The sequence below is a fragment of the Triticum aestivum genome, chromosome 5D (genome assembly GCF_018294505.1).
Source record: "Triticum aestivum cultivar Chinese Spring chromosome 5D, IWGSC CS RefSeq v2.1, whole genome shotgun sequence".
NCBI classification, from domain to species: Eukaryota; Viridiplantae; Streptophyta; class Magnoliopsida; order Poales; family Poaceae; genus Triticum; species Triticum aestivum.
The window spans coordinates 288,226,107-288,238,031 of NC_057808.1; positions in this window are offsets into that span (position 1 = coordinate 288,226,107).

The window sequence follows — 11,925 nt, forward strand, 5'->3', positions numbered from 1 at the left end:
GGGAGGAGGTGGGAGGTACCAAAATAGATACCAAAAAAACCGGGTGAGGTGGGACGAAAATAAACCTGGAACGGAGACTACCAACTGAGACATTAGGAGTAGAGATGCTCATCTCTTCTCACTATTGATGATCTTGCCATATATAATATGACACTACATATAAAGAGGTAATAGCATCATAAGAGCATCTCCAGCCGTTGGCCCCCCAGGAGGCATAAAAATCGCCGCCTGGGGGCCAGCCGGCGGTATAATCGGCTCTAGGGGCGGTTGGGCACCTAGCCGTCGCCCCCAGGCGCCGATATAGGCCTATTTTTGGCGCAAATGAGCCCACTTTCGGTGAAAAATGGCCCGATATCGGCGCGAATCGGCCCATACTCGGCGTGGTTCGGCGTGAATTGTCAACAAAATATTTTTTATCACATAGTTCATCACAGAAAATCAATAGAAATCAAATAGTTCAATACAAATTATATAGTTCAACAAATAAAAACTCATATTTCATCACACGCCGAGCTAGGCGTCGCCCTTGAGCCTCCATAGATGCTTCACCAGATCCTGCTGCAGTTGTTGATGCACCTGTGGGTCTGGATCTCCTGACACATATTGAGGTAGGCAGTCCAGGTTGCCGGTAGCTAGTGATCAACTTGGGCAAGAGGACCCTGCCTGTAGTATGGTTCAGTATCAAACATTGGCTCTTCCTGCTCGCTCTCAATGATCATGTTGTGCAAGATGACACAGCAAGTCATGATCTCCCACATTTGATCTTTCGACCAGGTCTGAGCAGGGTACCGGACAACAGCAAATCGAGATTGGAGCACACCAAATGTGATAAGGACCGAACCTCGTGGTGAGATCCGATCTGTTGTTGCGGCCTAATCTTTCATGGTACACCACCACCAGCTGCAGTAACCTCTCGCCTGCACACGCGATGTACATGAAATAGAGGGTTTGAACCTTGCGGCTCAGCACGAGAAAACCAATCTCGATGACAGTACTCACGCGCAAAACAATTTCCTTGTAGAGAAATCGCAACACAGAGGTTTTCTAAAGTTTCCTCCAAAACTTAGGGATTTTTAGACAGCTTCCCCCAAAACTCGATACGGGAATTTACCCTAAAAACACGTGTTTATTATCAAAATATAACCTGCCTTTACAGCTATCCCACGCATGACTTTTATACCCGTACAAACTTATCTTACTCTTGGCCCTCCGGCCCATCCCACTTCCTTTTGTTTTCTTTTTCTGTTTTCTGTAAACTGCAAAAAAGCCTGTGCGAGCCAGAGTTCGAACCCACGACGCTCTTCCTACAAGTGGGACGCCAGAACCACCAGACCAACCACCTTCGTGTGTTTCTATTGTGGGTTGTTCTGCCTTTTTCTCCTTTTATCTCCTTTTATCAAATTCGTGAAAAATAATTGCGAAAGAAATTCGTGAACTTTTTCTTGAAAGTAGATGAACTTTTTAAAAATTTGTGCACTTTTTTCATTGAAGTAGATGAACTTTTTTCAAATTCGATGAACTTTTTTTCAAAGTAGCCGTTTTTTGAAATTGATGAACTTTTTTTCAAACTCGATGAACTTTTTCAGAATATTGTGAACTTTTTCCAAAAATCGCTGAACTTTTTTTCAGAGTCATGAACTTTTCTTGAAAATCGGTGAACTTTTTTCGAATTCATGAACTTTTCTATAAGTTTGATGAACTTTTTTCTAAAATCAGTGAACTTTTTAGAATCCGTGAGAATTTTATTTTCTAATTCTTTCTCTGAAATTTTGAAAAAAAATCTCAAAAGTCAATCACCAACGGTTGACCGATCTACCACTACCAGTCAACCACGACGGTCGAGCAGGAAAGCCAGGGAAGCGCGCATGGTACGCGAGCTCGTCGGCTTGTTTTTGGGCCGGCCCACGTAGCCGAGCGCACGGGCGCTGGTTTCCTCTACGGGCGCATAAGGCGCCAGCGAGGAGCACTCCACATGTACGGGCTTGTAGCGTATCATCTCTTTCCTTGTGCACACGTATATGTGCTCTTTGAAGTGCATGCATGTTTACTAGGCCCAAGGAAAACAATTCTCTTTCTAAATTACCTTTCTCCCTGGCATAATCTGGTACTCCAACTGCCCCAGATTCCGATGCAAAATAGATGGCCCTCAATTCTACTAGCAAATTAGCACGCATGCATGTCACATTACTTAGCTGCTCCTCAAACTCATACTTCTCATCAAAGCTAATATATCTTGGTATGCACACATCTCTTGCCTCTAAAACATCGACTTGCGGAAATATTTCATGAACATCAAAAACACTGACATTTTGTCGTGGCCGTAGCAAAATGCCTGCTCGACATCCTTCCTGCAAGCCTCCTGAACCTTGGTAAAGCGGGACTTCTTGCCTCCTGGCACAGCGTTTGAGATAGTTTTCACAAACGTAGACCATCTCGGATAGATGCCATCAGCTAGGTAGTATCCCTTGTTGTAGTGCCGCCCATTAACCTTGAAGTTCACCGGAGGAGAATGACCTTCAACAAGCTTGGCAAAGACAGGGGAGCACTGCGGCATGTTGATGTCATTGTGAGTTCCTGGCATACCGAAGGAGTGACAAATCCAGAGGTCCTGTGTGGCCACCGCCTCAAGTACCACACTGCAACCATCTTTGGCGCCTTTGTACATCCTCTGCCAAGCAAATGGGCGGTTCTTCCATTTCCAATGCATACAGTCGATGCTTCCAAGCATCCCAGGAAATCATCTTGCTGCATTTTGCGCTAGGATTCGAGCAGTGTCTTCCGCATTGGGTGTTCGCAAGTATTGCGGTCCAAACATTGCCACCACTACCCTGCAGAACTTGTAGAAACACTCAATGGTCGTGGACTCGGCCATGCGCCCATAGTCGTCGAGTGAATCACCGGGAGATCTATATGCAAGCATCCTCATCGCTGTCGTGCACTTCTGGATTGAGGTGAATCCAAGTTTGTCAGTGCAATCCTTTTTGCACTTGAAGTAGTTGTCGAACTCCCAGATGGAATTCACAATCCTGAGGAAAAGCTTTCGGCTCATCCGATAACGGCGCCGAAATACTTTGTCGCCATGCAGTGGAGCATCGGCGAAGTAGTCGAAGTAGAGCATGCAGTAGCCTTCCAGACGATGACGGTTCTTTGCTTTCATCCGCCCCAGCACCGAGCCACCTCGCCGCAGCTTTTCATTGCTTGCGAGCAGGCCAGCGAGGGCGGCGAGGACCATGAGATGTTCCTCTTCCTGGACGTCAGCATCGGCTTCCTCCTCTAGCAGCGCGGCGAGCGCCTCCTCGTCGTCCGAGTCCATTGCCGAACAGGAAAATTGCCGAACACCTTGCGGGCGTGGTGGGCGCACACCCGCCGGTACACAGCCCTGCGCGGCCGAAACACTGGAAAAATCGCTTGGACGGTGGTGGAGAGGCTGCCGCGGCGAAACCTCCTCTCTTTTCCGGCGGGGAATGGCCTATCTAGCGGTGGTGGGTGGTGGGCGGTGGGCGGCGCCGGGATCGGCAGGGTGGCAGCCGAGCGCGCGGGGGTGGGGGCGAATCTGGATGATTGGCTTGACTTTTCGCCTGACAGTGTGGCCCAGGAGTGTTTTTCCCTTGCGCCAAGCCCCCGATCGCCCCCCAGTGCGCCGAGATTCGGCCTGCGATCGCCGGGCCCAAAAGCGGGCCGAGCCAGCGGATTTCAGCGTCTTGGGGGCGCTGAAAGGATTGAGAAGAGGTGTCTAGAGGGGGTGATTAGACCCTCAATAAAGAAAAGTAGCAATTTTTAATTTCTTCAAGTTAAGGTGGAGTTTTAGCACAAGTTTAAACATTCACAATACATTTCAAGCAAGCATGGCAAGAGTATATGAGCAGCAGAAAGTAAAGCATGCAAGTTGCAAGAATGTAAAGGGATGGGATTGGAGTATGCAAACGCAATTGGAGACATGGAGATTTTTGGCGTGGTTCCGATAGGTGGTGCTATCGTACATCCACATTGATGGAGACTTCAACCCATGAAGGGTAACGGTTGCGTGAGTCCACGGAGGGCTCCACCCAAGAAGGGCCCACGAAGAAGCAACCTTGTCTATCCCACCATGGCCATCGCCCACGAAGGACTTGCCTCACTAGGGTAGATCTTTGCGAAGTAGGCGATCTCCTTACCCGTACAAACTCCTTGGTTCAACTCCACAATCTTGTCGGAGGCTCCTAAGTGACACCTAAACAATCTAGTAGACACCACTCTCCAAAAGGTAATAGATGGTGTGTTGATGATGAACTCCTTGCTCTTGTGCTTCAAATGATAGTCTCCCCAACACTCAACTCTCTCTCACAGATTTAGATTTGGCGGAAAGAAGATTTGAGTGGAAAGCAACTTGGGGAAGGTTAGAGATCAAGATTCTTGTGGTTTGATTGGAATATCTTGGTCTCAACACATGAGTAGGTGGTTCTCTCTCAGAAAATGAATGTTGGGAGTGTAGGCATGTTCTGATGGCTCTCTCCACGAATGAAGATGGGTGAAGGGGTATATATAGCCTCCACACAAAATTTAGCCGTTACACATAATTCACCAAACTCGGTGGGACCGAATCATAAAACTCGGTCAGACCGATTTAGTTCAAAATGTGAACGTTAGGAATTTCGGTGGGACCGATATGATCAACTCGGTGGGACCGATGTGCTAGGGTTAGTGTAAAACCTCGACTCGGTTTGGCCGATTACACAAACTCGGTGAGACCGATTTTGGTAATAAGCAAAACAAAGAGTTGGTCAAGCAAATTCGGTGGGACCGATTGCATATCTCGATGAGACCGAAATAATTGCAACAGGCAACAGAGAGTTTGCAAGCCCATCTCGGTGAGACCGAGATCCCATCGGTGAGACCGAACTGATTAGGGTTTCTGGCAGTGGCTATGTCAAGTGAACTCGGTGGGGCTGGATAGATCAAATCGATGGGGCCGAGTTTGACTTTTGGTTTGGAACATATGTGGAAATGAGAAAGTGGTTGAGAGCTTTGGAGCATATCACTAAGCACTTTGAGCAAGCAAGCCATTAAGCAACACCTCATCCCCTTTTAATAGTATTGGCTTTCTTATGGACTCAATGTGATCTTGGATCACTAAAATGAACATGTAGAGTCTTGAGCTTTTGAGCTTTTGCCAATCTTCTGTCCTTAGCATCTTGAAGGGGTTCCACATTCTCTTGTCCATGCCACTCCACTATTGAACTTATCTGAAATATACTAGATAAAAGTATTAGTGCAAGAGGAGATATGTTGACATCAATTACCAAAACCACCTAGGGAGCACTTGTGCTTTCAATCTCCCCCTTTTTGGTAATTGATGACAACATACATCAAAGCTTTAGATAAAGATATAAAGAATAGTAAGTAAAGCTTTGGAAGGACATGTAACATTCATAGGCTGCCCCTACATGTATGCAATCATCTAAGTATGGAATGAAAGAACATGTGAATGCATAAGCATGACAGAGCAAGCAATGAGTTACATGTATCTTGGCTATATGCATCAGAGTAAATGGTGTGAGTATAGGAAATGTACCTTCATGTTCATGAGTCCTTCTTGCAAACAATATGTACATCGGCAAGAGATCATCATGGACATGAGTGTGATGCATATACTTACCTTGTGGTCTTGAGCTGGCTTTGGAAGAGATGAACCTGAGTAAACAGGGTTAGATAACATAGAAACATCTACTAAACAGAGCAAGAACAGCAGACCACAAGAGAACTAAGATTGGGATGACATGTAGAGAGTGAGTACTCGGTACTCTATTGGATATAGACATGTCCCCAAAAGGTAAAGATATGCAATGAATTTGAAGATTTCCTTCCCTTAGGTGTCTTTCTCCCCCTGAATCTTATATTGGATAATGGGAGAAGGTAGGCAAAAGAAAATCAGAGCAAACCATGAGAAATCAGAACAAACCAATCATAACATATACACGTCTTTTCCCCTCTTAAAGACATGTGACTTCTCTCCTCTTGAATACCAAGCATCCGGGGGCTCTCTCTCTCTCTCTCTCTCTCTTTGATGTGATTAAGCACTTTCCCCCTTTGATGTGATTAATCTTTGATGTGATCTCTCTCTCTCCCCCTTTGACATCAATTTCCAAGAAGGGATTTTCTGGAGTGTGAGTCGAATAGGTTTGGTCCTTGAGTCACATGACAAAGCAGCATATAGAATGTGATGCAGGTAGAGGACAAGAATCATTGAGTGGAGCTGGAACAAATATGCAGGATGCAGATGGCAAAGTGTCTCCTCAACATTGAAGTCGGTAACACCGAGTTGGTTTCTTCGATGGCACCGAGATGGTTCGGTTTGACCGAAAGAAACAAACTAGTGTGACCGAGTTCAACACACAGAGAGAACAATTGTCATCTCAGCTCACTAGGCAAATAAGATCTCACAAAGATTTGCAAGGAATTAACTGAAGAATTTGCAATGAATTGGATGCAGGGAATGCAGAAACGAACAAAGAAAAGAAAAGAAATCTAGATGAAGTTTCTTTTTAGAAAAGAAGGGGAACAAATTCTCTAAGTGTTTCTCTTGAGAACACTTGATCGTAGGTCATACTCATCGTTTAAGCTCAAAATGGGGTTACCAATTTTCGTTTAAGCATTTTGATGTATTCACATCTTGTTGAGCTGCTTTGACCCATGACTTGGGGTAAAGCTTCTCTAAGATGGAATAACATACCTTGGGTGGTGGTGTTGAACTTGATCGTGTAATTGAACTTGTGTGGGATGCTCAAGGTTGATGTAGCTCATCAATGACTTGGGGTAAAGCTTCTCTAAGATGGAATAACATACCTTGGGTGGTGGTGTTGAACTTGATCGTGTAGTTGAACTTGTGTGGGATGCTCAAGGTTGATGTAGCTCATCAATGATTGGAAGGAAAAGCACTTGTGTATCCAAAATGACAATCATGAAATTTGATACCAAATGAAATTTGTTATAGAGGAATTGTCAAAGGATATGTGGAAAGGTTTCATGCTTCCTTGTCTTCTATACCATATTGTAGAGACTTGGTGATATAGAGATTGCTCAAGATGTGAGTGATTTGCAATCAAGGGTTAGATAGCATGCAAGGGTACAAATATATCCAAGACATATGATTATCATCATAAGGGAAATATCAAGGATTAGTCAAAGGCTCATGCCTTGCATGTATCCAAATGAAGTTTTTACTCCGAGTTTGAAGCATCAATGATGTTCAATTCACCTCTCAAACGGAAAAATATTTTCTCATCAAGCAGTTTGGTGAATATATCCGCCAATTGCTTATCAGTACGAACATGCTTAAGATCAATATCCCCTTTAGCAACATGATCTCGAATGAAATGATGACGAACTTCAATATGCTTAGTTCGAGAATGTTGCATGGGATTATGAGCAATCTTAATAGCACTTTCGTTATCATATAGCAATGGAACATGTTTCACATAGATCCCATAATCTTTAAGAGTTTGGGTCATCCAAAGTAATTGAGCACAACATGAACCGGTGGCAATGTATTCCGCTTCGGCAGTGGATAAGGATACCGAGTTTTGTTTCTTGGAGGACCAAGACACAAGAGATCTACCAAGAAATTGACAAGTACCCGAAGTGGACTTTCTATCAACCTTGTCACCGGCATAGTCCGAATCGGAGTAGCCAACAAGATCAAAAGAAAACCTCTTAGGATACCAAATGCCAAAATTTGGTGTATGAATTAAGTATCTCACTATCCTTTTCACAGCCTTAAGATGACATTCTTTGGGGGCCGCTTGATATCGTGCACACATGCAAACACTTAGCATAATATCGGGACGGGAGGCACATAGATATAACAATGAACCAATCATAGAGCGGTAAACCTTTTGGTCAACTGATTTGCCATCCTTGGTCAAGTCAAGATGTCCACTAGTAGGCAGGGCGTTTTCATACCTTTGCTTTCTTGCATGTTGAACTTCTTGAATAAGTCCTTGGTGTACTTTGTTTGAGAGACAAAGGTGCCCTCCTTAGTTTGCTTGATTTCCAAACCAAGAAAGAACTTGAGTTCACTCATCATAGACATCTCAAACTTCTCCGACATTAGCTTTCCAAACTTTTCACTAAAATGAGGGTTAGTTGTGTTGGGGAACGTAGTAATTTCAAAAAAATTCCTACGCACATGCAAGATCATGGTGATGCATAGCAACGAGAGGGGAGAGTGTTGTCCACGTACCCTCGTAGACCGACAGCGAAAGCGTTATCACAACGCGGTTGATGTAGTCGTACGTCTTCACGATCAGACCGATTAAGTACCGAACGTACGGCACCTCCGAGTTCTACATACGTTCAGCTCGATGACGTCCCTCGAACTCCGATCTAGCCGAGTGTTGAGGGAGAGTTTCGTCAGCACGACGGCATGGTGACGATGATGATGTTCCACCGACGCAGGGCTTCGCCTAAGCTCCGCAACGCTATTATCGAGGTGTAATATGGTGGAGGGGGGCACCGCACACGGCTAAGAGATCTCAAGGATCAATTGTTGTCTCTGGGGTGCCCCCTGCCTCCGTATATAAAGGAGCAGGGGGAGGCAGCCGGCCAAGGGGAGAGGCGCGCCATAGGGGGGAGTCCTACTCCTACCGGGAGTAGGACTCCTCCTTTCCTTGTGGGAGTAGGAGAAGGGAAGGGGGAAGGAGAAAGAAGGAAGGGTGCGCCCCCCTTCCCTAGTCCAATTCGGACCAGACCATGGGGAGGGGTGCGGCCACCTTTTGAGGCCTTTCTCTCCTTTCCCGTATGGCCCATTAAGGCCCAATACGAATTCCCGTAACTCTCCGGTACTCCGAAAAATACCCGAATCACTCGGAACCTTTCCGAAGTCTGAATATAGTCGTCCAATATATCGATTTTTACGTCTCGACCATTTTGAGACTCCTCGTCATATACCGATCTCATCCGGGACTCCGAACTCCTTCGGTACATCAAAACTCAATAAACCTGTCATCGTAACGTTAAGCGTGCGGACCCTACGGGTTCGAGAACTATGTAGACATGACCGAGACACGTCTCCGGTCAATAACCAATAGTGGGACCTGGATGCCCATATTGGCTCCCACATATTCTACGAAGATCTTTATCGGTCAGACCGCATAACAACATACGTTGTTCCCTTTGTCATTGGTATGTTACTTGCCCGAGATTCGATCGTCGGTATCTCGATACCTAGTTCAATCTCGTTACCGGCAAGTCTCTTTACTCGTTCCGTAATACATCATCTCGCAACAAACTCATTAGTTGCAATGCTTGCAAGGCTTAAGTGATGTGCATTACCGAGAGGGCCCAGAGATACCTCTCCGACAATCGGAGTGACAAATCCTAATCTCGAAATACGCCAACCCAACAAGTACCTTCGGAGACACCTGTAGAGCACCTTTATAATCACCCAGTTACGTTGTGACGTTTGGTAGCACACAAAGTGTTCCTCCGGTAAACGGGAGTTGCATAATCTCATAGTCATAGGAACATGTATAAGTCATGAAGAAAGCAATAGCAACATACTAAACAATCGAGTGCTAAGCTAACGGAATGGGTCAAGTCAATCACATCATTCTCCTAATGAAGTGATCCCGTTAATCAAATGACAACTCATGTCTATGGCTAGGAAACATAACCATCTTTGATCAACGAGCTAGTCAAGTAGAGGCATACTAGTGACACTCTGTTTGTCTATGTATTCACACATGTATCATGTTTCCGGTTAATACAATTCTAGCATGAATAATAAACATTTATCATGATATAAGGAAATAAATAATAACTTTATTATTGCCTCTAGGGCATATTTCCTTCAAGTTGAACCAAATATGATATCATCAACATAAATTTGGCACACAAATAATTCACCATTAACCCTTTTAGTAAAAAGAGTATAATCAATCTTTCCAATCTCAAAGCCTTTCTCAATAAGGAACTTGGTCAAGCATTTATACCACGCTCTAGGAGCTTGTTTAAGACCATAAAGAGCTTTGTGAAGTTTGTAAACATGATCGGGTTTCTTAGGATTAACAAAGTCGGGAGGTTGTTTAACATAAACTTCCTCCTCAATTTCACCGTTTAGAAACGCACTTTTAATGTCCATTTGGTACAAGGTAATATCATGGTGATTAGCATAGGCAAGTAAGATGCGGATGGACTCAAGTCTAGCAACAGGGGCATATGTCACACCATAGTCCATACCTTCGACTTGAGTGTAGCCTTGGGCGACGAGACGTGCTTTGTTGCGAACGACTTGTCCATCTTCGTCTTGCTTGTTGCGAAACACCCATTTGGTACTGATGATGTTGTGGTTGTTGTCGGGCTTCTCGACCAATGTCCACACTTGGTTCCTCTCAAAGTTGTGTAGCTCTTCATGCATGACATTTATCCAATCCGGATCTTCCAATGCTTCTTCAACCTTCATAGGTTCAATGCTAGAGATGAATGAATAATGTTCACAAAAATTAGCCAAACGAGTTTTAGAGCGAGTGATTCTCCCGGTTTGGATATCGTTGAAGATTTGTTCGACGGGATGGTCTCTTGAGACTCTTGCTCGAACTCGTGAGAGCTTTTGCTTCGGTCGGGGTGGAACATCTTCTTCATCATCTTGTTCTTCTTCTTGGCCTTCTTCATTGTTGATGTTGTCGTTCTCTTGTCGAGGTGGAGAAGGAGGTTGATGAGGTTCATCTTGGTGTACTTCCTCGTTTTCTTCATCTTGGTGTGTCCCACTTGTGGATGCTTCCATGTCAACTCTTGGTTCACCTTGTCATGAGGTAGAAGCTTCCACTTGGACGGACGAGGTACTCTCCTTCACCTCCGTTGGATGAACCTTGCCAATAGACAAGTCTTGGATTGCTTCCGAAGGATCTTTGTCTCCTACATCATTTGGCAATTTCTCTACTTGCGAGCCGTTAGATTCATCAAACTTCATATCTACCGTCTCTTCAACCTTTCGGGTGAAATTGTTGTAGACACGGAAAGTGTGAGAGTTTGAGCCATAACCAAGTAGGAAACCCTCATGAGATTTAGGAGCAAATTTAGAACGATGATGCTTATCAAGAATATAGCACATTGAGCCGAATACTCGAAAGTATCCAACTTGGGGTTTGTTACCGGTGAGAAGCTCGTATGCCGTCTTGCCGAGTAGCTTGTGAAGATACAAGCGATTTGTTGCATGACAAGCTATCTCAACCGCTTTCGCCCAAAAGTGTTTTGGCATCTTGTACTCATCAAGCATCGTTATCGCCATATCAATAAGAGTCCGGTTCTTCCTCTCAACAACCCCATTTTGCTGAGGCGTGTACGTAGCCGATAACTCATGTGAAATCCCTTCTTCGTCAAGAAAGGTATCCACATTTGCGTTCTTGAACTCCGTTCCGTTGTCGCTGCGAACCTTCTTGATCTTCACTTCAAATTGATTTTAGGCCTTCCTAGCAAAGTTCTTGAAGATCTTTTGGACCTGCGATTTATCATCAAGAAAGAACACCCACGTAAATCTTGAAAAATCATCGACTATGACTAGACCAAATGAGTTTCCATCGAGACTTTTATAGGCATTGGGACCAAAGAGATCCATATGAAGTAGCTCGAGCGGTCTTCTCATGGTCATGATGTTCGTCACGGGGTGGCTTCCTCCAACTTGTTTTCCTGCTTGACAAGCACTGCACAATCTATCCTTGTCAAATATAACATCTTTCACTCCAAGGATATGATCACCTTTAATAAGCTTATAAAGATTTCGCATGCACACATGACCTAACCTTCTATGCCACAACCAGCCTTTAGAGGATTTAGCAATTAAGCAAGTTCTAGGTTGAGCCTTTTTAGTGAAATCAACAATGTAAATATCACCTCTACGTATACCGGTAAAGACCATATTATGATTATCTCTTCGAAACACTTGGCAATCTA